This window comes from Artemia franciscana, chromosome 8 (genome assembly GCF_032884065.1).
Source record: "Artemia franciscana chromosome 8, ASM3288406v1, whole genome shotgun sequence".
In the NCBI taxonomy this organism is placed as follows: Eukaryota; Metazoa; Arthropoda; class Branchiopoda; order Anostraca; family Artemiidae; genus Artemia; species Artemia franciscana.
In genome coordinates this window covers 45,164,999-45,187,149 of record NC_088870.1, presented here as the reverse complement: position 1 = coordinate 45,187,149, position 22,151 = coordinate 45,164,999, and the positions used below count along the sequence as shown (strand labels likewise).

Below are 22,151 nucleotides of genomic sequence, written 5' to 3'. Positions count from 1 at the left end.
CCAATTCATGAAATTATAGGGAACTTTGCCTATTTGCCTATATATATCCTATTGCCGTCCCTGGCATAATTAAAAAAAAAAAAAACTAATATCCTCAATAAATCAGTGAAGTTAGGATGATTGCAAAGTTATTCCAAAATTTTTGGGAATAATTTCCTTTCAGCGGAGATCAAATTGTCTGGCAAGAATTCTATCTGTGTAATTTCCTAAGCACTACTCAAATAAACTAAAAAAAAAACTCAAATACAATTCTCAAATTTGGAAAGCCTGATTTTCAGCGGGAGGGGGTATTTTCCTCGGGTGTATTTCTCTGGGAAGTATTTTCCGGGGGGTATTTTTGCTGAGGGGTGTTTTCCACGCTGGGGGTTTGGGAGAATTTTTCAGTGGGGGGGGGGGGGGAAACCCTGGCCACCTACATTTTTGTATTGAATCGATCTCTTACGGTTGTGATATACTTTTATCAAGCTTTGAACTTGTTTTGATATAAATAGAATCTTCCAAAATCACCTCAAGATACGTAGGTAAAATTTTAGCCTGAATGTGGCATGCATTTAGGGGTGAGACACAACTTCACAAAATGGAAATTATGGTTATTAGATTGTATGGGTCGTTTAAAAGATGCAGAAATTTTATTTTGGGTTTGATTCTACTTTTGTCCTTTGTTAAATCCCATAATATTTATTATAAGCAATCCAGTGTTAGAATAAGATCTACCAGCCTCTGCACTTACGAGGGATGGCTATAATTGGAGACAAGTTATTCCGAGAGTTTGAAAAATACCTTCTCTTTTCGATCTTTGTTAAACAAAAATGAAAAATACCCTTCCCCCCTATATTTTAGGGTATTGGCACCACTGGCACCTGATAGGTATTATTGACAGAATCTCATACCTTTTACCGACGGGTAAATTGCATACTTAACGGAAGTATGTAAGTTACATACCGGGAATAAAAATGATTATTACATACTGACGGGAATTATTTTTTTACTGATTGAACTGTTATATAGTGTTGACTAGTAAAAAAATTAAATGAATGTCTTAAGAACGCATTAAGAAGAGCGAGTCGCATGGTTTCAGCTCCCCCCAAAATATTTATCCAACTTGTCAGAAACTAAAAAAAGTGAATATAAGCAATTTTTTTGAATATTTTGTTAAGTTCTTTTTGGACCCCCCTCCCCGCTCCAAAAACCCTGAGCAAGCCCTTGGAATGCCAATACAGCCAAACCTAGAATAGTTACACAAAAACCTCGACAGCATCTATTTATAGTGCTTGCTATTTGTTTGTTAACCGTTCAAAACAATTGTTTTTTATTTATTTTTTCAATGGCTCTGTGTTCCTTGACGAAAATGTCATAATAAATTCAAAATTTAAAGGGGTGAAAAGTGTAAGGGAGACAACCCCCCCCCCATTGACGTGCCTGCTCATCACATCTTTTTCTTTGTTTGTTTCTATAGTGAACCAATCAACCAGGATTTTTCTGCTAAATGAATAGCAGCTATCTATTCGGCTTATCAAATTAGGTCCATCAATTTTTTTGGCTTTAGACTTGAACATCATTACGCAGACATCCATCTTTTTATAGCCTTCTCAAAAGCCATAATTTTCTTCATTAAATTACTCTCTTAATCTAGGTGCTAAACAAGAACTATTTTCAAAACACCTTGCATAATTAAGAATTAATTATATGATAACGATCAGATCATTCCATTGTATATATGGTGGTCACGCACAGAGCTAATGGCGTATTATAAATACACTTTATTGTACCATTATAATCTAGCTTTTATTGAAGGCTTATGGCCATACTGGAATCTAACCTTTACTACTTTTGGATCATATTTATTCATATGGACAAACCATTTTTAGATTGAAGTTCTTTTTCTGTATCATATAATGGAAAAGAGAGTTTTTTCTCCTTACGGCAATCTTTCCATTTTTCTCCCTGTTCTTGTTCAGTTCTTGCATACGTATGGTGTTTTTCTTTGGCTTCCTTTCACCTGAAATAGTAATCTTGAATTTAAAGATCTCTATTTCTACTCCACAGCTTAGATACCAATACAGTTATGAAAACTGCTATCTTGCCCATTAAAAATTTTTGGTACAGAGCTCTGAACTTGGTGCCTCCTCCAAGCCCTCGCTTTGACGCGTAAATCGTACTAAAACACCATAGGCGGGAACGCAATTTTGTTTTGTTGCATACACAGCTTAGATACCAATACCAGTTTCCTGTTACCAATTAGATACCAATACCAGTTTCCTGTCTCCAGCCGCTAGCATTGCTACCGCGCACTGTGTCCCAAAAATAAATCGAGTTTTCATAACTGTATATTGGTAACTAAGCTGTATTCTACTCGGAAATGAGTGAGAAACAACCAAAGCGAAAAGAACATGCATCTTTGCTCGATCGTATAGTTGTGCAATCAGAGTAGGGTTAGACCTTTAACAAATTGCAACAAAAAAGAATATTATACCACTCAGTACAGAAATATGAGTTTATTAACAAATCCTAAATCACCATCATTACTCCGAGGCAAAACGGGTCAATTTTGCCTTTAAAATACATAGGAGGTTACAAAAAGCTAAAAACTATATTTTGCAAGAATACAGGATTGTGTTCTATTCGAATTATTGAGGACGTAGAAAATGAGGGTAAATAGAGTCTGTTACTAGCATTACAGGAATATTTTACAAATTCCTCCTGAGATCTCGAACTCAGAGGGGTAAAGCACAAAAATTGGAAAATTTTCGTATTTTAATGAGTAAGGAGTCCTTCTGTTTTCTTGACTGTTGATGACAAAAAGGAAAATAAAAGGATTTCAAGTTTCTTCTCTAGAATCGGCTAGCTTTTGCTGAAACCCCAATACGAGAGAATTACTTTTTAGGATTGAATAGATGGAACTAAAGTGTAGAGAACACCATAACTGAACCCTCTGCACAAAAGAAAATAAGTCCAAGGCTTAAAGATATTTAAAGTATGGCTCATTGAGTAATGTAGCAAAATCTATAAATATACAGACTAGGAAATGAAATAGATAATGTTGGTTTAAATTATTTCCACTTTGTCAAACATAAAAAAAATAAACTTTCAAAAATCATTCCTACTAAAGGCAGCGTTGTCATCTTCGACTTCCGTGGCATTTTCAACCTACATAAAAATCCAGGCCCGACTTTACCCATGATCATCTTTCTGAGACACAGCTATTCAGCTTAGAGGATCACTTTACAACTTACAGAGGTTGCAATGAAGCAGGAGATAAATCAGTCATCATAGGAACTAAAATTGCTTCTTTGCTGTGAATCCCCAGTGAAGAGTAGGAATTTCTACTCCAGTTTTGGTCCTGATCGTAGACACACTTCGATCGAAACTTTGCAGATGCACTTGTGGTCGGTAAGTTACGAGGATAGACAAATTTTGAGGGAATGATGAGACCTTTTTTTTTGGAAAAACACGGTAGAAAGCTGTGTGTAGGTCTTCATCACTCTTCTGTCTATAAATGTGGAGTAAAGCACGTTCTCCAGCATTAAACATCCCTTCCCTTTTCCCCACCGTCTAGAAAATTTGAGACCCTCTTCGGTACACCTCGTTTTGATTATAAATGCTTATAGTCTTTCTTCTTCTAACACCTTGCATATAGGAAGTGGCAATACAGAAATGCATTTTGTACTTTTCTGTCGTTTCTGACTGCAGAGAAGTACAGAGCTGCGGAGTTGTTTTCCCAAGCTAGTTTTCATCATTTTTGTCCCACACAACACTTGTGCCACCTTTTTTCACTTCTGGAAAAAAGTATATGTTGCTGGAATGGCAATGGATTTAAAACAGTAAAAGAACAAGTAAGCCAGTATCATCATAAGATGAGAAAAACTAAGGACGTTAGGGCTGAGGTCTCGGTCGAAAAGTTTGCAATGCATTTTCAGTCGCACTGGCTATAATATCCTCGTTTTTTCCCTTTTTTTTTTTTTTTTTTTTCTCACCTTGTCATGCTTAGGCCAGCGTGGTCTTAGAAATTATTTAAGTCAGTATCATCACCAACATGGAGATCCAGCAGTCCCAGCACGCAACCCCAAAACCGCACCACATCACGAAACCGCAGATGTGCGAATAACTTCAATCCCACTTTCAATTAAACTTTCACCGAGGATGTGGATAATTCTCGCCTTATTTTTTTTTATTCTTTAGATAAAAATTCGTTTACATAAAAATACACCGAATCAAGACTTAGACAATAATGCTCCTAAACTAAATAATAATACTCTTGTACATGAAAGGTATGCACTTGCAGTAAACAATTCCTATCTGCCGTGAAGTTTCACACGTCTGCTTTGTTTCTGGTCTTTTTTTTGCAGGTCTTCCATCGTATCCGTCAGAAAACACTGTAAGTATGGGTACTGTCTTTCGATAAACGCCAAGTACTAATCAGATATCATCGAAAAGTCTCTTTCAATCTTCCAATGAAGTGAAGGCAGATTATTGAAATTGTGAAAAAATCTTAACCATTCAAAACGTGAAGGCAGGGTCCTATTAGTTCTTTCCTATTTGAGCACAGGTTATCTCCGTCTAAATTCAATGTCACCTTCGTCCCATCCCCCAGAAAAACAAAATTTCTCCCTGAAAGTGTCAACTCGACCCCTCCCCCACACTGTGGGAGAAAATAGGATAGATTTAACAGAACTGAAACTTAAAAAATAGTCAATTGCAAAGGAAAGAGACCCTCCACCTACTTTAGTCGAATTTTTTATCCATTTGCACGCGCAGAATAGTCTAATATTGAATTCAGATCCACAAAATAAATTACAGCAAAAATAGCGTATTTTCTTTTATCTGATAGAAGATTATTAGTGTTGGGTTCGAACCTTTTGACACCCACATTTGGAGTCCGATACTCTTCCATCTTAGGTAACCGGTTTTACACCTTTGTTTTTGCTCTGAATTTGGGGGCTTTGTAAGTTATAGCCTATGTTATTACATTTCCTACCTTTTTTCTATAAAAATTTAGAAATAAATGAATACTTATTTGAACGTGATGTTCTAAAAAAAAAAAAAGAGATGTCTCTTGAAATATATCTAGCGCGAATTACAAGATAGATAAGAAATTGAAGAGAAGGTCAATCGGGTTCAGAGGGCAGTGCTGCTCATCTTTTTTTTATTATCATTACTATTTTCCCATCATTCTATACATTATTCTGTTGCTGCTAAGGTGGCTCAACTTTATGAAAATCCCATGTAATTTCAAGCCTGGTTTTTCCCATAGCATTCTAGAGGCAATTTTCCATTAGTCTATATTTATGATTTTAATTTTAGTAATTATCAAGGATATTTTCTGGGATAATTTGAACACTGGTTCCCACAAACACCCCAACTTCTGCACCGTCATAGCATACTAAACACGACGACTCTCCAAAGACCTATTAATCATAGGTTTATGTATGACCTACCGACACTCATTACACCATAAGCTAACAGTATCACCTTTTCCGCGTGAATTCAAATCAATATTCCATTCCTGGACTAAGGCACAAGACTTTATATGGCGGCTGCTATAAAAGATCGTGATTTCTATTGTAACCTGATTGAGTGATTTTGTATAGTTGAATCGACAATCATAAACCGTGAATGATATGCACATAGTGAATTTTAATGGTTAATATCTGAGGATATGGAATGTGATTCCTTTCACAATTAGAAACGGTTTCCTAATTGACAGAGCTATGCATATTCTGTTGAATATAAGTGATGTGCAAATGGTAAATCTTGTGATATACTTTCATTAATGACAAAACAAATTGTGATGACGCTGGGACTCATTAATTTGAGTAATGTTCTATATAAAGTTAAATTTGAGGACCGCCTCCGTCTTAGCTCTTTCTAAAGCTCTTTAGAAAGCTCTAAAGACTACTTAGAAGGCTGTGATGACGCTGGGACTCAGTAATTTGAGTAATGTTCTATATAAAGTTAAATTTGAGGATCGTCTCCGTCTTAGCTCTTTCTAAAGCTCTAAAGACTACTTAGAAGGCTGTGATGACGCTGGGACTCAGTAATTTGAGTAATGTTCTACAAAAAGTAAAATTTGAGGATTGTCGCCGTCTTAGCTCTTTTTGTTTTGCTAAAGCGGTTCCTACAAAAATCAATATGTTCCTGCAGAAACGATATAGATATTTTGGCAGAAAGCTTGGCTTATTAATTATATTGGTAATGATGTTTGCTCAATATTACAATTCGGCTGCACGAACTGTTTCACTCTACGACTGAAGATATAAAGGGTCTTGATATCCCTTTATGCCAATTAAATTAGTTTAAAAAATCATATAATTATTAGTTATTAATTTAGATTGATTTCTGGGGTGGAGGCTCTTTGTTTTATCTATTTTTTATTTGTTGCTTTGAATTTTTGGGCGTTTTGTTTTTTGTTACCACATGAAGATTTGAAAGGCCATCTTTTTATTCCGGTATTTGAAGATAGTGTTACTTATTTATTGTTGAGTGTATAACCAAAACACGAGTTACCCTGCACTGTGGGTAATCATTTTGATAGTTTGGGGTGTTTTTTATAGCTTGTTAAAGAAATTGAACTTGACCCTTCCAGCTTCCATCCTTATCCACAACACGAAAAATGCTGTTCTGTCGTTGCAGGCCCGTGTCTAGGGTTTTTTGTTGGGAGGGGGGACAAAAAGAAACTTTAAAAAACATCGAAAATTTGATTTTATTCATTTTGTAACGTTAATTCCAGTTACCAAGACATTTTGAAGATTTTATTCAAAGGATACATCCTTAGAAAAACAAAAATTCTATAATGAAGTTGGATTTTAAGAAAAAGTTTTTTCAAGTGAAAGTAAAGAGCAAAATTAAAACGAACAGAAATTATTCTACATATGAGGAGTACTGTCCCTTCATCAACCCTACACGCGAAAATCTTAAAGCTTAAAAACACATCTTATTCATATTCAACCACTTTTGGGTTTGAGCAGTCTTTATTAAAGAATTGTGATAAAAAGTCAAGCTTTGGCGTAAAGAGCGAGGGTTGGCGAAGGGGCACCCCCTAAATACCTTTCTTATCGTTTTAAGTTTTATTGTCGCTCATTACTTTTACTTGAAAAAAATTGTTTTTCTATTTAATTTCTGACCATTTTTAAATCATGCTAGGAGATGTTCTTCCCTCCTGCCTTCCCAAATGGAATACCCCTGGAGAATTTCCTCCCCAAAGAAAATCCCCCCCGCTGAAAATTCTTCCACAAAATTGTCCTTTTAAGTGGCGTAATTTCGTCAAAATCACGAGGGGGGGCAGAGCTTGAGCCAATTTTCCCAAATCAAGTGAAAATGACAGAGAAAACTGAAAAATGAGTCATATATTAGCCTACCAAACAGGCAAATATATACTAAAGAAAACTGACCTCTTTCTCTAGTGAATTATGCAGGCTTATCTTAATATTCATGACATTTTTTGCAGAAACCAAATTTCATCTGGGGGGAAAACTTGGGTCTGGAGGGGGAAGTTCCCCCCCCCACCCCATAGCAAATTACGCCCCTAGTCCTTTTATTTCCAAATAACAAACAATATATATGAATATTGGACAAACTGCGAAACTTATAACCCTTCCCCCGGGAACTATAGAAGGGTAACACATCCGTGACCTTTTTTCTGGGGAAAAAAAATACTAAATCCCATATTTTGTAGATAAAACCTTGAAACCTCTACAGCAGGATTTTCTGATATGCTGAATTTGATGGTGTGGTTTGTATTGAGGTCGCTTGACTTCTTGGGGGGTATTTCCTGCTTTTTCGAAAACTAAGCATATTTTCTCAGCCTCGTAGCTTTTGATGGGTAGCATTAAACTTAAAAAGCCAATTATTTTGATGTATCTACTGATATCAAAATTGTTTTTTGATTTTTGGTTACTATTGAGCCGCGCCACTCCTTACTTACAGTTTCTTTTACCACAATGTGTTTGAAAAATATAAGCTTAACTTTATCTAAAGGCAGAAAAAGAGAAATCCTCTTATACTTGGTTCATCTATTCTTTAGTTATTCTTTGTCCATTTTATTAAACATATAAAATATATTTTTAAAGGACGTTTTATCAATTTATCTTAATGCACCAAAACTTACAACAAAAACAGAACAAAGACAAGTTCTGTCCATGTTTCTTTATTCTTTGATTAAGCCTAAAAAATTATTTTTACTCACTTGGGTTAGGAACAAGGCAAGTTTTCCTAATCTAAATAATTTGATTGAGTTTTGTGAAGTCATTTTTTGGGGCTGAGAGTTTAATTTTCAAACAGTTCGTGGTAACGAACTGTAGTAAGGAGCGACCCAGCTCAATAGTAACCAAAACTCTAAAAAATTGAATTTTGATATCAATAGCTACATCAAAAGAATCGCATTTTAATGCTGATTTTAAATATATAAGTTTCATCAAGTTTAGTCTTACCCATCAAAAGTTACGAGCCTGAGAAAATTTGCCCTATTTAGGGAAATAAGGGGAAACACCCCCTAAAAGTCGTAGGATCTTAGCGAAAATGACACCATCAGATTCAGCATATCAGAGAACCCTACTGTAGAAGTTTCAAGCTTCTATCTACAAAAATGTGGAATTTTGTATTTTTTGCCAGAAGACAAATCACGGGTGCGTGTTTATTTGTTTGTTTTTTTTTTGTTTTTTTTTGTTTTTTTTCTTTTCCCCAAGGGTCATCGTATCGACCAAGTGGTCCTAGAATGTCGCGAGAGGGCTCATTCTAACGGAAATGAAAAGTTCTAGTGCCCTTTTTATGTGACCAAAAAAATTGGAGGGTATCTAGGCCCCCTCCCACGCTCATTTTTTTCCCAAAGTCAACGGATCAAAATTTTGAGATAGCCATTTTGTTCAGCATAGTCAAAAACCGTAATAACTATGTCTTTGGGGATGACTTACTCCCCCACAATCCCTGGGGAGGGGCTGCAAGTTACAAACTTTGACCAGTGTTTACATATAGTAATGGTTATTGGGAAGTGTACAGACGATTTCAGGGGGATTTTATTTTGTTTGGGGGTGGGGCTGAGGAGAGGGGGCTATGTTGGAGGATCTTTCCTTGGAGGAATCTGTCATGGGGGAAGAAAAATTCAATGAAAAGGGCGCAGGATTCTCTAGCATTACTATAAGAAAACAATGAAAAATAAACATGAAAACGTTTTTTCAAATGAAAGGAAGAAGTAGCATTGAAACTTAAAACGAACAGAGATTATTACGCATATGAGGGGTTCTAAAAATACTTTAGCATAAAGAGCGAGGTATTTAGGAGGAGATAAATACCTCGCTCTTTATGCTAAAGTATTTTTAGTAATTTCAACTATTTATTCTACGGCCTTTCTGATTCAGGGGTCATTCTTAAGGAATTGGGACAAAACTTACGATTTAGTGTAAAGAACGAGGTATTAACGAGGGTACAAACCCCCTCATATACATAATAATAATTAAAGAATATAAAAGTTTGTTACGTAAGTTAATTCTAAAGTTACGTATATTTTTTGCTAATAAAAAAATTCGTTAAAATTAAAATTAATAGTTGCCTTTTTATGTAACCGAAAAATTACATGGCAACTAGGCCTCCTTCCCCATCCCATATTTCTCAAAATCGTATGATCAAAACTAAGAGAAAGCCATTTAGCCAAAAAAGGAATTAATATGCAAATTTCATTTGAATAGTTTACGTGTGGAGAGTCAAAATCAAACATGCATTAATTCAAAAACGTTCAGAAATTAGATTAAAAAAAACTAGTTTTTTTTAACTGAAAGTAAGGAGCGACATTAAAACTTAAAACGAACAGAAATTACTCCGTATATGAAATGGGTTGTCCCCTTCGCAATCTCAAAGCTTTAGCGTAAAGAGCGCAAAGCTTTAGCGTAAAACAATCGCAAAGCTTTAGCGTAAAGAGCGAGGGATTGCGGAGGAAACAATCCATTTCATATACGGAGTAATTTCTGTTCGTTTTAAGTTTTAATGTCGCTCCTTACTTTCAGTTAAAAAAAACTAGTTTTTTTTTATCTAATTCTACATTAAGTAGATTGAATTCATGGGATTGTCGTGATGTTAGTCTTACTAGTTGCAGCTTTTAGTGTATATTTAATTTTTTTGAGCCTCGTTTTGTTTGGTTGAATGTCACTCTGGGTTTACCTTTGTTGGTAATAAGTTTTCTCGGGCTGAATTATACTAGGTTGAGTTTTGGGGATTAAGCTTCACTGGATTGAGGTTTAGTAGTTTGGTTATTTACTGGGTTTAATTTTCTGTTAATTTAATTTATTGTGGGTTGAATTTTTCTTACGTCAAACTTTGTAGGGTAGAAGTTATCACTGAGTAAATTTCACTGGGCTGAGTTTTGCCTCGCGAAATTTAGGGTGGCTGATTTTTGCCTGGGGTGATTTTTCTGGTTTGATTTTGCATGGATCGAGTTTCTTGTGCCTCTTGTCACAAATAGGCTATTACATGTCAGTCTCCATGAAAGTGGCTGTAGGCATGCGCGTCTAATTTTCTTAGGGAGGCGTAGCTCAAAATAAATGAGTTATGTTGAAATAATTTTCCGGAAAATTTTTCTGCTTTTTACAGTTTCTTCAAACGTGGCCATCCCTCAATATGTTGCCCCTCCCCCCAAAAAATCAGTACTTGTTTGCATGCTATGATTACATTACTTCGTCTACTACAATATATATTTTTCTTCTCGCAATCGATTTTAAACGTTTTTAATACTTACACACGACTTCAACCAATGGAATTTCAATAGCAACCTGTAAATTCCGCCCATTTTAAACAATACGCAATTATCGAATAATAAATAAGAGATCAAGACCAAATAAAGGCAGGCAAAATAATTAACTATCGGCCAAGAAATAATTACGAGTCGAAACCTTGTTAAACAAAGATCAATCATTTACTTCTTATTAAAAGGTCATATTTGATCCACGTTCGACTCACAAGATGCATTTATGAATAAAACATTTAGTTTGCGTGTATGAGTATCTAAAGTCAATAAAGATCGAGATGAATTAATATGCCCCGTGCTGGGAGGTGTCGGTATTTTAAGCCTAAATGATGAGTGATTGCTACACCCCAACGGGGATTTAGTGGAGTTTTAGCTACTTTCTAGCATAGGACGTAATTATCGGTAGCCAGATTGTGGGGTAAAGATATGCTGTAGTTTCATTAACGGTTGATGATGTTGAAGAAGCTTCCCATAATGCCAGATTCTAGCAGATGTGATTTAATTCACGGAATCAATTTTATTTATAACCGTTTGATAACTAAAGATCAAAAGGTACTTACGCATTATAACGACCACACCCAAGAACTGAAGTAAGGTTAGTCCTAATGAATGTACCTAAATAAGATGAAAACATAATAACATTGTTAACAAAATTATGAAAATCCCAACAGAGAATTTTGGAAAACAGGCAGCCCAGAATGTACTGATCGTAAACCCAGCAATAAATGAAATAAATTGCAGTAACAATTTGTATTTTACTGTTTGCAAACTACGTATTGACACGCAAACCGACTTTGTTCAAACATGGCCTAGTTGTACACTTCCGAAATGGATCCTTATTTTGTCCTTATGTTTCCCTCCTTTATTATTTGCTCCTTATTGTCTCCCCTTTCCTTACAAAACAATCAGAAAAGATACCACTTTTAAGCTCGAATCACTTCAAATCCAAGATAAAGGTATTGTAGAGATAGCCATATATATATATATATATATATATATATATATATATATATATATATATATATATATATATATATATATAAATAAAATCTGCTTTGCTGCCTGCTGTCTTTCAACTTTCAACTTTGTCAACTTTGTCTCTTACGCTTGCAAATCTCCCATGCCAACAGGTCAATCTTTTTCTATAAATCGCAAAAACTCAAGCTCTCAGAGGGAAAGGGCATAGTTCCGGTGGCCCCTTTACGCATGAGCCTGGAGATGGACACATGCTTCTACATTAATGAGCTGTAAGTACTTAGTTGACTAGCTGTGTATCAAACAAAAAGTTAGGATTAAGATGGCCAGGCCAAGTTTCAAACGATCAATAATGATCGATTTCAAGAAAATTTTATGTTTTGCCATCCATCTAGGGCCAAAAGAAAATTATATTGCCCTTAAGGGTACTAAAGATTTGAAGGACTTCGGAACTTCATGGGAAGTAGTGCAGCTTCAAACCGGGGCTGAGGGGCATCAGACGCAGCTGTCTTCGCCCTCGACAGCATGGTACTGCAACGAGTTGTTAGTAGTAGTATTCTTGTAATAAAACAAAAGTAATCCTTTCATATAAAAGAAACTGCACAAGAAATTTCGGAAAACTTGAAAACTTAGTTCTGAAAACTTCATTTTTATTCATTATGAAACGTTTCAATGGAAACCACATCCTTGCGGTTTTGCCATTTATCTAGGGCCAAGGGAAAACTAGGTCACTTATAAAGATTCTGAGGATTTTAAGGACTTTGGAAATTCACTGGAAGTAATACAGAAGTGAAGCTTCAAACCGTCAGGGTGGGGGAGGGTCACAAGCAACTATCTTCGCCCTCGTCAGCTTGGTGCCGCAACGAGTTGTTAGTAGCAGTATTTTTGTAAATTCTAAACTAAAATAATCATTTCATAAAAAACAAACTGATAAAGGAATTTCGGAAGTCTGTTCTGAAAACTTCAGTTTTATTTAATATAAAACGTTTCACAGGAAACTATTTCCTTGATAATAAAGAGAGCATCCTCTAGAAGTCCAATTAGACAATCAACTATTTTTCTTGGGGATTTAATCTTTTTATTAGACAGTCATAACTTCACCCGTGTGAAAACGCCGAGGCTTGGAACAAAAGTTGTTGGAAATAATGGTTTCAGATAAGCTATTAAGATAACAACCGCTTGTTAGTTGCATTGTTTAGTGACGACTCTATTATGTCCTTCATTCAAATGTAAATTTTTATTGTTTCTGCCTTTCATCGTCTTAACAGGGTACATTATCTCAAAGCAGTGATTACATGAGCCCTAAATAACTTAATTAAGAGTACTATAGCTCTGGAAGTCACGTTAGGAAAATATTAAAGGGAAGTTCCTATGGCAGTGGGTACAATGGGTAATGCTGTACCCAGGGGAGGACTAGGTTTGACACTCCCCCGGGGCGAGTGTTGGGGGAGTTTTTTCCTACGTGTAAAAAGTACCAAAAATACATAGTAACAAATTTGTGAAAAATATTTGTACTTCTTCCCCCTAAAAAAAAATATATATATATATATATATATATATATATATATATATATATATATATATATATATATATATATATATATATATATATATATATATATATATATATATATATTTCACATTTTTGGGAGGAAGAATACCAACCTAAGATTCCTAAATTTGCTCTGACTGCGTCACAGGCCCGTGAAAATTCTTTTCGGCCCTTTTATGATTTTCTAATACATTAGATGAAGAATATAAAATACAGAATTATCAGGATATTAAACAAACCTTGCAAACACCAAAAAAAGAAGAAATGTATGCATGCATAAGGGAGACAGGGGCTTTTTCGGACGGGGGCATGATCGGACAAACGATATTGCTCGTTCAGATATCGATACAAAAATTTGACAAAAATGTCAGTAGATGGCGAGCATGTAACGCACGTTCGATCAAATTCTGACTAGAATTCAGTAATAAATGTTCCTTTGAGAGGGTCAGATGCAAATTTGGAGGTAAATTTAAATTTCTAGCTGTATGTTCCTTGTCAATTTTCAGGCGTTCTGCAAGCTTTAGGGGAAAGCAGTTTCGGCAGGTAAGAGTGTGATCTATTGGCTACTTTCTAATTATAAAGTAATGTATATAATTTCATATTTTTTTTTTGGCAGCCATCTTTTTATTAAAGGTCACTGTGGGGCATTTCCGGACACAGATTACGGGGCATGTACGGACATTATTTCTTGCCTGTCCGAAAATGCCCCCATCATGTGAAGTTCAAAGTGAAGTGTTAAAACTCTTGCCAGAGTTTGAAATAAAGCTGCACAGACCTGCACAAGTTTCACTATTATTCTTATCAGTTCTAATACTTTATTTCTTTTCAGAAAATGGTACGAACGTATCCATTAGATCCATCTATTTCGCTAGTTTTAGATCCATCTATTCATGGAGGTAGAATTATGCTATTTAGGATTTGTTTTTAGAATTGTTTTAAAATGGTAAGGTGTACCTAAGTTTGAAAGTTCGTAATTTTTTAAACCTAAAAGAAATTGCACTATTATTTAATAGTGGAAAAAGATAGACTGTAAGCTATTCTGATATTAAATTAAACACAAGTTATCTGTATTTAATGAAGTAAAAATTTAATGCGCATAATAAAGCTCTTCTATTCTTGAGATAACGTTAAAAATACTTTGCATTCTAATCTAATCGCCCCTGTGCAGTTGTTCTTAAAGCTAAAATTCTGACTAACATCAAAATCCTAACATCAATGCAGTTAGATAATTCTTGGAAGAACGACTGGCAGGACTTTATAGAGGGAGAGGGGGGAATAACATAAAAATAAAATATATTTGATAATTTGATAGTTTCACTATTATTCTTATCAGTTCTAATACTTTATTTCTTTTCAGAAAATGGTACGAACGTATCAACGAAAACGAGACAAACCACCCCCTGGTCTAGCAACGTTACAAAGAGCAGTCGCTTCGATCGTCAAAGATGGTAGCTCTATCAGAGCAGCTGCGGAGAACTTTGGACTCAAAAGTCAACAGTTAATGATGCCCTTAGACGATACCGTGCTGAACTGGATGCCCAGCCCGATATTCTGGAAACTGATAAATCTCCGGCTAAGGTCCTGCCATCTGAGAGACGTGGATTTTGGCAAGTTTTTACTAGAGAGCAAGAAAAGCAACTCACCGAATATTTAAAAGCAGCATCGCTGATGAATCATGGGCTGACAGGGCTTTCAACTCGTAAGCTTGCCTATGAGTTTGCAGTAAAGCTTAATGTGAAGATGCCCTTAATGTGGACGGAAAAGGGAAGGGCAGGCCTAGACTGGTTCTCTTCGTTTATGAAGAGAGGAAATGAGCTATCAATCCGGTCTCCAGAAAATACTAGTCAAGCACGTGCTTCCGGGTTTAATGCTCCAGTGGTCAGCAAGTTCTATGACAACCTAGCAGAAGTTTACAGCAGGCATAAGTTTCCACCTAGCAAAATCTGGAACTGTGATGAAACAGGTATCCCTACTGTTTTGGATCCCCCCAAGGTTGTAGCCAGGAAGGGGGCTAAGCAAGTCTCACAAATTGCTTCAGCAGAGCGGGGAGAGAACACGACTATGCTAGCTTTCATCAATGCAGCCGGACGGGTTATCCCTCCTGTTTTTGTCTTCCCTAGAGTTCATGTGAATTGCCGGATGTATAACCTGGGCCCACCTGGAAGTTTAGGTCTGTCTAACAAAAGCGGCTGGATGACGGATGACAATTGCCTCCTCTCTATCAAGCATTTTCAAAGTGAAACAAAATCGACGAAGGAAGATCCTCACTTGCTTTTGACGGATAACCACGGCAGCCATATCTCCGTTGAAATTGTTCACTTTTGCAGAGAAAACGGAATTGTTGTGCTGACGTTCCCCCCACACTGTTCACATAAACTGCAACCCCTTGATATCAGTGTTTATGGACCTTTTAAAAACGGGCTACGTAATAGTTTCAACGAATGGCTTATAGCACATCCAGGTGGCAGAATATCGATCCATGAAGTAGCCGAGCTATCCCGACAACCGTTCCTAGATAAGTTCTGCCCCAGCAACATTGTTGCTGGGTTTCAAAGGCCCGGTATTTTCCCATTCAATCGTCATGCTTTTGGCGAATCAGATTTTCTCCCTGCTCTCGTTACTGACGTTCCACTAGCTGCAACTACTAACTCTACTACAGAGGCAGCAGATCACGGTGAAGTTATCCAGGACTCTGAACCTGGAGGTCCCGCTCCCGGTACATCCGGGACAGCTCCTATCACCCCCGAGTCTGTAAGGCCGCACCCAAGGATTGACCCAACAAAAAGAAATCCTTCGAATGGAAGAAAAAGAGGAAAAACCCGCATACTGACAGATACCCCTGAAAAAGAACAGCTGGAAAAAGAAAAGCACAACAGAGAAGCGAAGAAAGCCAAGAAAAAAAACGCCACAAAAGAAAATCACTAAAACCAAGAAAATGGTCGGTCGTCGACAGACCAAGGTGGGAAATAAGCGAAAACCATCAGCTTTCATCAGGCTTTCAGTTTCGGAGACCAGTTCATCAGGACCCGAACTGCCAGATGACATTTGTGATGATGAGTCGGACATGTCACTTGATTTGGGAGAGGATGATGTTGTGGCGAGCGACAGACCGGTTTCTCCCATCCAAATCGGAAAGTTCGTTCTCGTCAAGTTTGAATTAGGAAAAAGCAAGTCCTCGTGTGTGTATTACGTTGGGCTAGTCGAGTCCATCGATAACGATGTTGCTGACGTCAAGTTTTTGAGAAAGATTGGCCCGAAGTTCGTATTCCCAGAGATTGAGGACAAAGCAACGGTCGACAAAAAGGATATTGTCCTAGTCTTACCAGATCCTAGTTCCTCAGGTGGGACAGCAAGATCCATTGCTGGACATGTGTTTTCACGTGATTTCTCAGCCTTTAATATAAAGTGATGGTTAAGTACCAGTACTTTTAATTACTTTTCTTACTTCTACACAAATATACGAAGTTTGTTAACACTTGTGCAGTACTTTTCTTTGAGAGGTGGGGCATGTCCGATCATGCCCCGGGGGTGTCCGAAAATGCCCCATGGCGGGGCATTTTCGGACAGCATGACCAAACTTGGGAAAATCTCATTTCTGAAAATGTGGTTGTAGATAGGACAATGAGGTTGTTGGTGTGGATTGCCAAATAGTTTACCTTCCAAAAGGAAGTATAAACACAGTGATCGGTCCAGTACGGAAAATGACACAACCGAAAATCTGAAAAACGTCCGGAATAGCCCCGGTCTCCCCTAGTTCCATGAAAATATTTTGACATGGGGGTCTTTGTTGAAATTTTCCAAAGGGTATTCAAAACCACACTCTATTTTAATGCTTTCAGCGTGAAAGTATGACAATTTGTTTGGTCTAATTTTTCTGAATTTCAACCAAAATTTCCTTTAAATATTTACGAGCCAACTTTTTAAATAATTATAATTAGGGACTGGGAGAAGTGGGACCCCAACCTACCTTATTTACAAGTTTGAGAACTATTCAAAATTATTTAGTCAGAAGATTTTCAACTTAATCAATAATGTTGACATAGATACAATTTTATTAGGTGAATTAAATAAGAAAAAACAAGTTTTTTTAACTGAAAGTAAGGAGCGACATTAAAACTTAAAACGAACAGAAATTACTCCGTATATGAAATGGGTTGTCCCCTTCGCAATCCCTCACTCTTTACGCTAAAGCTTTTAATTGTTTTAAAAAGTAGAATTGTGGCAAAAAGTCAAACTTTAGCGTAAAGAGCGAGAGATTGCGAAGGGGACAACCCATTTCATATACGGAGTAATTTCTGTTCGTTTTAAGTTTTAATGTCGCTCCTTACTTTCAGTTACAAAAACTTTTTTTTTTATTTGATTCCTGAACGTTTTTGAATCAATGAATGTTAAATTTTGGCTCTCCGCAGAGGAATAATTAACACAAAATTTGCATTTTTTTTTCTTTTTTTTTGCTAAATGGCTTTCTCATAATTTTGATCGAATGATTTTGAGAAAAACAAGCGGGGGAAAAAGCCTAGCTGCCCTCCAATTTTTTGGTTAATTAAAAAGGCAACTAGAACTTTTAATTTTTTACGAATCTTTTTATTAGTAAAAGATATACGTAACTTATAAATTAGCTTACGTAAAGAACTTTTGTATTCTTATGTTTTTATTACATATATGAGGGGGTTCGCCCCCTCGTATAAGCCCAAACAAGCTTTGCTTCGGGCCATTTGCTTGTTTTGTTGTGTTATTTATATTAATAAACCCATCTTTCTCTCTCTCTCTCTCGTCGATACCTCGCTCGTTACCCTAAAGCTTAGATTTTGTCCCAATTCCTTAAGAATGACCTCTGAATCACAAAGGCCGTAGAAATAGTTGAAACTACTAAAAATACTTTAGTGTAAAGAGTGAAGTATAACGAGGAAGTAAACCCCTCATGTGCATAATAATTTTTGTTCGTTTTAAGTTTTAATGCTGCTCCTTACTTTCAGTAAAAAAAACTTTTCATATTTATTTTTTCATTGTTTTTCAAATAATGCTAGAAAATCCTGCGCCCCATTCATTGAAATTCTCTTCCCCCATGAGATTTTTCTCCACGGAAATATCCTCCCACGTAACCCCCCCCCCCCTCAACTCTCCCCCCTAAACAAAAAGATCCCCCTGAAAACGCCTGTACACTTCTCAGTAACCATTACTGTATGGAAACACAGGTCAAAGTTTGTATCTTGTAGCCCCTCCCACGGGGACTGCGGGGGAGTAAGTCGTCCTTAAAGACATAGTTATTGGGTTTTTCGACTATGGTGAATAAATGGCTATCTCAGAATTTTGATCCGGTGACTTTTGGGGGAAAAAGAGCGATGGAGGGGGCCTAGGTGCCCTCCAATTTTTTTGTCACTTAAAAGCGCACTAGAACTTTCAATTTCCGTTAGAATGAGCCCTCTCGCAACATTCTAGGACCACTCAGTCTATACGATCACCCCTGGGGGAAAAAACAAACAAATAAACACGCATCCGTGATCTGTCTTCTGACAAAAATACGAAATTTCACATTTTTGTAGGTAGGAGCTTGAAACTTCTATAATATAATACTCCGATACGCTGAATCTGATGGTGTGATTTTCGTTAAGATTGTATGACTTTTAGGGGGTGGTTCCCCCTATTTTCTAAAATGAGGCAAATATTGATGGGTATAACTGATTTTGATGAAACTTATACATTTAAAATCAGCATTAAAATTCGATTCTTTTGATGTAACTATTGGTATCAAAATTCCATTTTTTTAGAGTTTCGGTTACTATTTAGCCGGGTCGCTCCTTACTACAGATCGTTACCACGAACTGTTTGACCAGGGTGCTTATGATTTTTTTATAGGATTGGGATCCTATAAATTTTTGATAGGATTATAGGATCACCTGAAGAGAAGAAGTATGCAGAACATGCATAAAATATCCGACAAAACAGAGAGGGAGGCCCAAAAACGCCCCTTCCTATGTTTGTTTCTGACAGGACCAGTACTGCCAAAAATAGATCCCTAGTTAGGTCTCACTGGGTGAGACCTAAACTCCTTCTTTCCATCAATAACCTTATTTCGTCTTCTGTGTTTCCAGTCAATTAGGGAGCCTTGATTAAAGATCATTAGAGCCACTTATCGAGTAATCTGTTTGCCATTCCAATGCCTCGAAGCAATTCCGGGCAATTAAAAGACCTAGCTTCAGGAATTCCACAAGAAAAGCTCTGAAACGTCTCATTGATTCTCCAGGTTTCTTAATTGATAGCCTAAACGTCTGACATTTGAATGCTAATGTTTGGGGATCGCTAACAGATTACTGAGAAATTTCCTTGGAAGTTTGAATACCGACAATTCGTTTGTCAATTAAGAGCTTATTTATATCTCATCCTACAACGAGGTTTGCTCAATCTAATCTCTGTGAAATATAAAGTGAAAAGGTTAAAAATCATTAGTGTAATCATTTTAATAGTAGAAATATTTTTAATTAACCACAAAACTGAGTTCAAAACTAATAAAATAGATAAACATTTTTGATTAATTGCGAAAATAAGTAATAAGATATAATAATCAATATTTAATTTAAATATTTGTATAATAATAAAATACTAGCAATAGGATCATTAATATATATAGTTTAACTTTATATGTTAATATAATTTAAATATAAAGTTTAAGTAGTAAAAAAAGTTATTAAACAATAATTGCTTCCAAATTCAACCTTACAAACGGCAGTAGTTAACTAATTTGTCTTTTTATTTACAAAACACAGATTTTTTTTTCAATACCCCTTACTTTTGCCAAATACAAGGAAAATTGTTAATTAATTTTATTTGAGGGGGTGCAAGGAGTTAAACTGATTGAGGAAAACATTTTTCCTTGGTGGTTTGAAAGGGAGGAGAATGGATGGATAATGTAATAGAAATTTTGAGGGGATACAAAAGTTGGGAAGGCTGGTTGGCTTGAATATGTAACTATCATAACAGCCGTTTCCGTTCTGCATACAGATGGTTACTGCTGCTTGTGTTATTTACTTTGAAATTGCCATAGGTCAAACAGTTCGTGGTAACGAACTGTAGTAAGGAGCGCCCCGGCTCAATAGTAACCAAAACTCTAAAAAATAGAATTTTGATACCAATACATGCATCAAAAGAATCGCATTTTAATGCTGATTTTAAATATATAAGTTTCATCAAGTTTAGTCTTACCCATCAAAAGTTACGAGCCTGAGAAAATTTGCGTTATTTTAGAAAATAGGGGGAAACGCCCCCTAGAAGTCATAGAATCTTGACGAAAATCACACCATCAGATTCATCGTATCAGAGAACCCTACTGTAGAAGTTTCAAGCTCCTATCTACAAAAATGTGGAATTTTGTATTTTTTGCCAGAAGGCAGATCACGGATGCGTGTTTATTTGTTTTTTTGTTTTTTTGTTTTTTTGTTGTTTTTTTCCCAGGAGTGATCGTATCGACCCAGTTGTCCTAGAATGTTGCAAGAGGGCTCATTCTAACGGAAATGAAAAGTTCTAGTGCCCTTTTTAAGTGACCAAAAAAATTGGAGGGCACCTAGGCCCCCTCCCACGCTAATCATTTTACCAAAGTCAACAGATCAAAATTCTGAGATAGCCATTTTATTCAGCGTAGTCGAAAAACCTTACAACTATGTCTTTGGGGACGACTTACTCCCCCACAGTCCCCGTGGGAGGGGCAACAAGTTACAAACTTTGACCAGTGCTTACATACAGTAATGGTTATTGGGAAGTGCACAGGCGTTTTCAGGAGGATGTTTTTGATAGGGGGAGGGGTTGAGAAGAGGGGGATATGCTGGGGGAACTTTCCATCGATAGTTTGTCATGGGGGAAGAAAATATCCATGAAGGGAGCGCAGGATTTACTAGCATTATTTAAAAAAAAAATGAAAAAATAAATATGAAAAAGTTCTTTCAGCTGGAAGTAAGGAGCAGCATTAAAACTTAAAACAAACAGAAATTATTACCCATTTGAGGGGCTCACCTCCTCCTAATACCTCGCTCTTTACGTTAAAGTATTTTTAGTAATTTCAACTATTTATTCTACGGCTTTTGTGATTCTGGGGTCATTCTTAATGAATTGGGACAAAATTTAAACTTTAGTGTAAAGAGCGAGGATCTGACAAGGGGGGAACCCCCTCATATATGTAATAAAAATATGAGAATACAAAAGTTCTTTACGTAAGCTAATTTATAAGTTACGTAAATCTTTTACTAATAAAAATATTCGTAAAAAATTTAAAATTCTAGTTGCCTTTTTAATTAACCAAAAAATCGGAGGGCAACTAGGCTTCCTCCCCCGCTCCTTTTTTCTCAAAATCATTCGATCAAAATTATGAGAAAGCCATTTAGCCAAAAAAAAAAAATGCAAATTTTGTTTTAATTATTCCTCTGCGGAGAGCCAAAATCAAAACATGCATTGATTCAAAAACGTCCAGAAATTAAATAAAAAAAACAAGTTTTTTTAACTGAAAGTAAGGAGCGACATTAAAACTTAAAACGACCAGAAATTACTTCGTATATGAAAGAGGCTGCTTCCTCATCAACGCCCCGCTCTTTACGCTAAAGTTTTTTACTGTTTTAAAAAGAAGAATTGAGAGAAAGAGTCAAACTTTAGCGTAAAGAGCGAGGCGTTGATGAGGAAGCAGCCTCTTTCATATACGAAGTAATTTCTGGTCGTTTTAAGTTTTAATGTCGCTCCTTACTTTCAGTTAAAAAAACTTGTTTTTTTTTATTTAATTTCTTTTAAGGCCCATTCACAATGAGATTTAGCTAGTACAGGGACCTGGCTAGCGCAAATTTGAGCAAATCAGATTTTTTCATGAAGTTATTCATAAAATTGGAAAGTTCTATGAAAAATCTGATTAGCTCAAAC

At 36.2% G+C, this 22,151-nt stretch overlaps 1 long non-coding RNA gene across 2 annotated transcripts in view; it reads right to left on the bottom strand.

The window, feature by feature from the left end:
- Window positions 1-1,808: 1,808 nt before the first annotated feature.
- LOC136030480 (uncharacterized) overlaps window positions 1,809-22,151 on the bottom strand; it is a 48,310-nt gene continuing 27,967 nt past the window's right edge. For both annotated transcript variants that reach the window (XR_010618292.1, XR_010618293.1), the window contains exon 3: window positions 1,809-1,999. This is a non-coding gene — a long non-coding RNA (uncharacterized LOC136030480). The remainder of the gene's footprint in view (window positions 2,000-22,151) is intronic.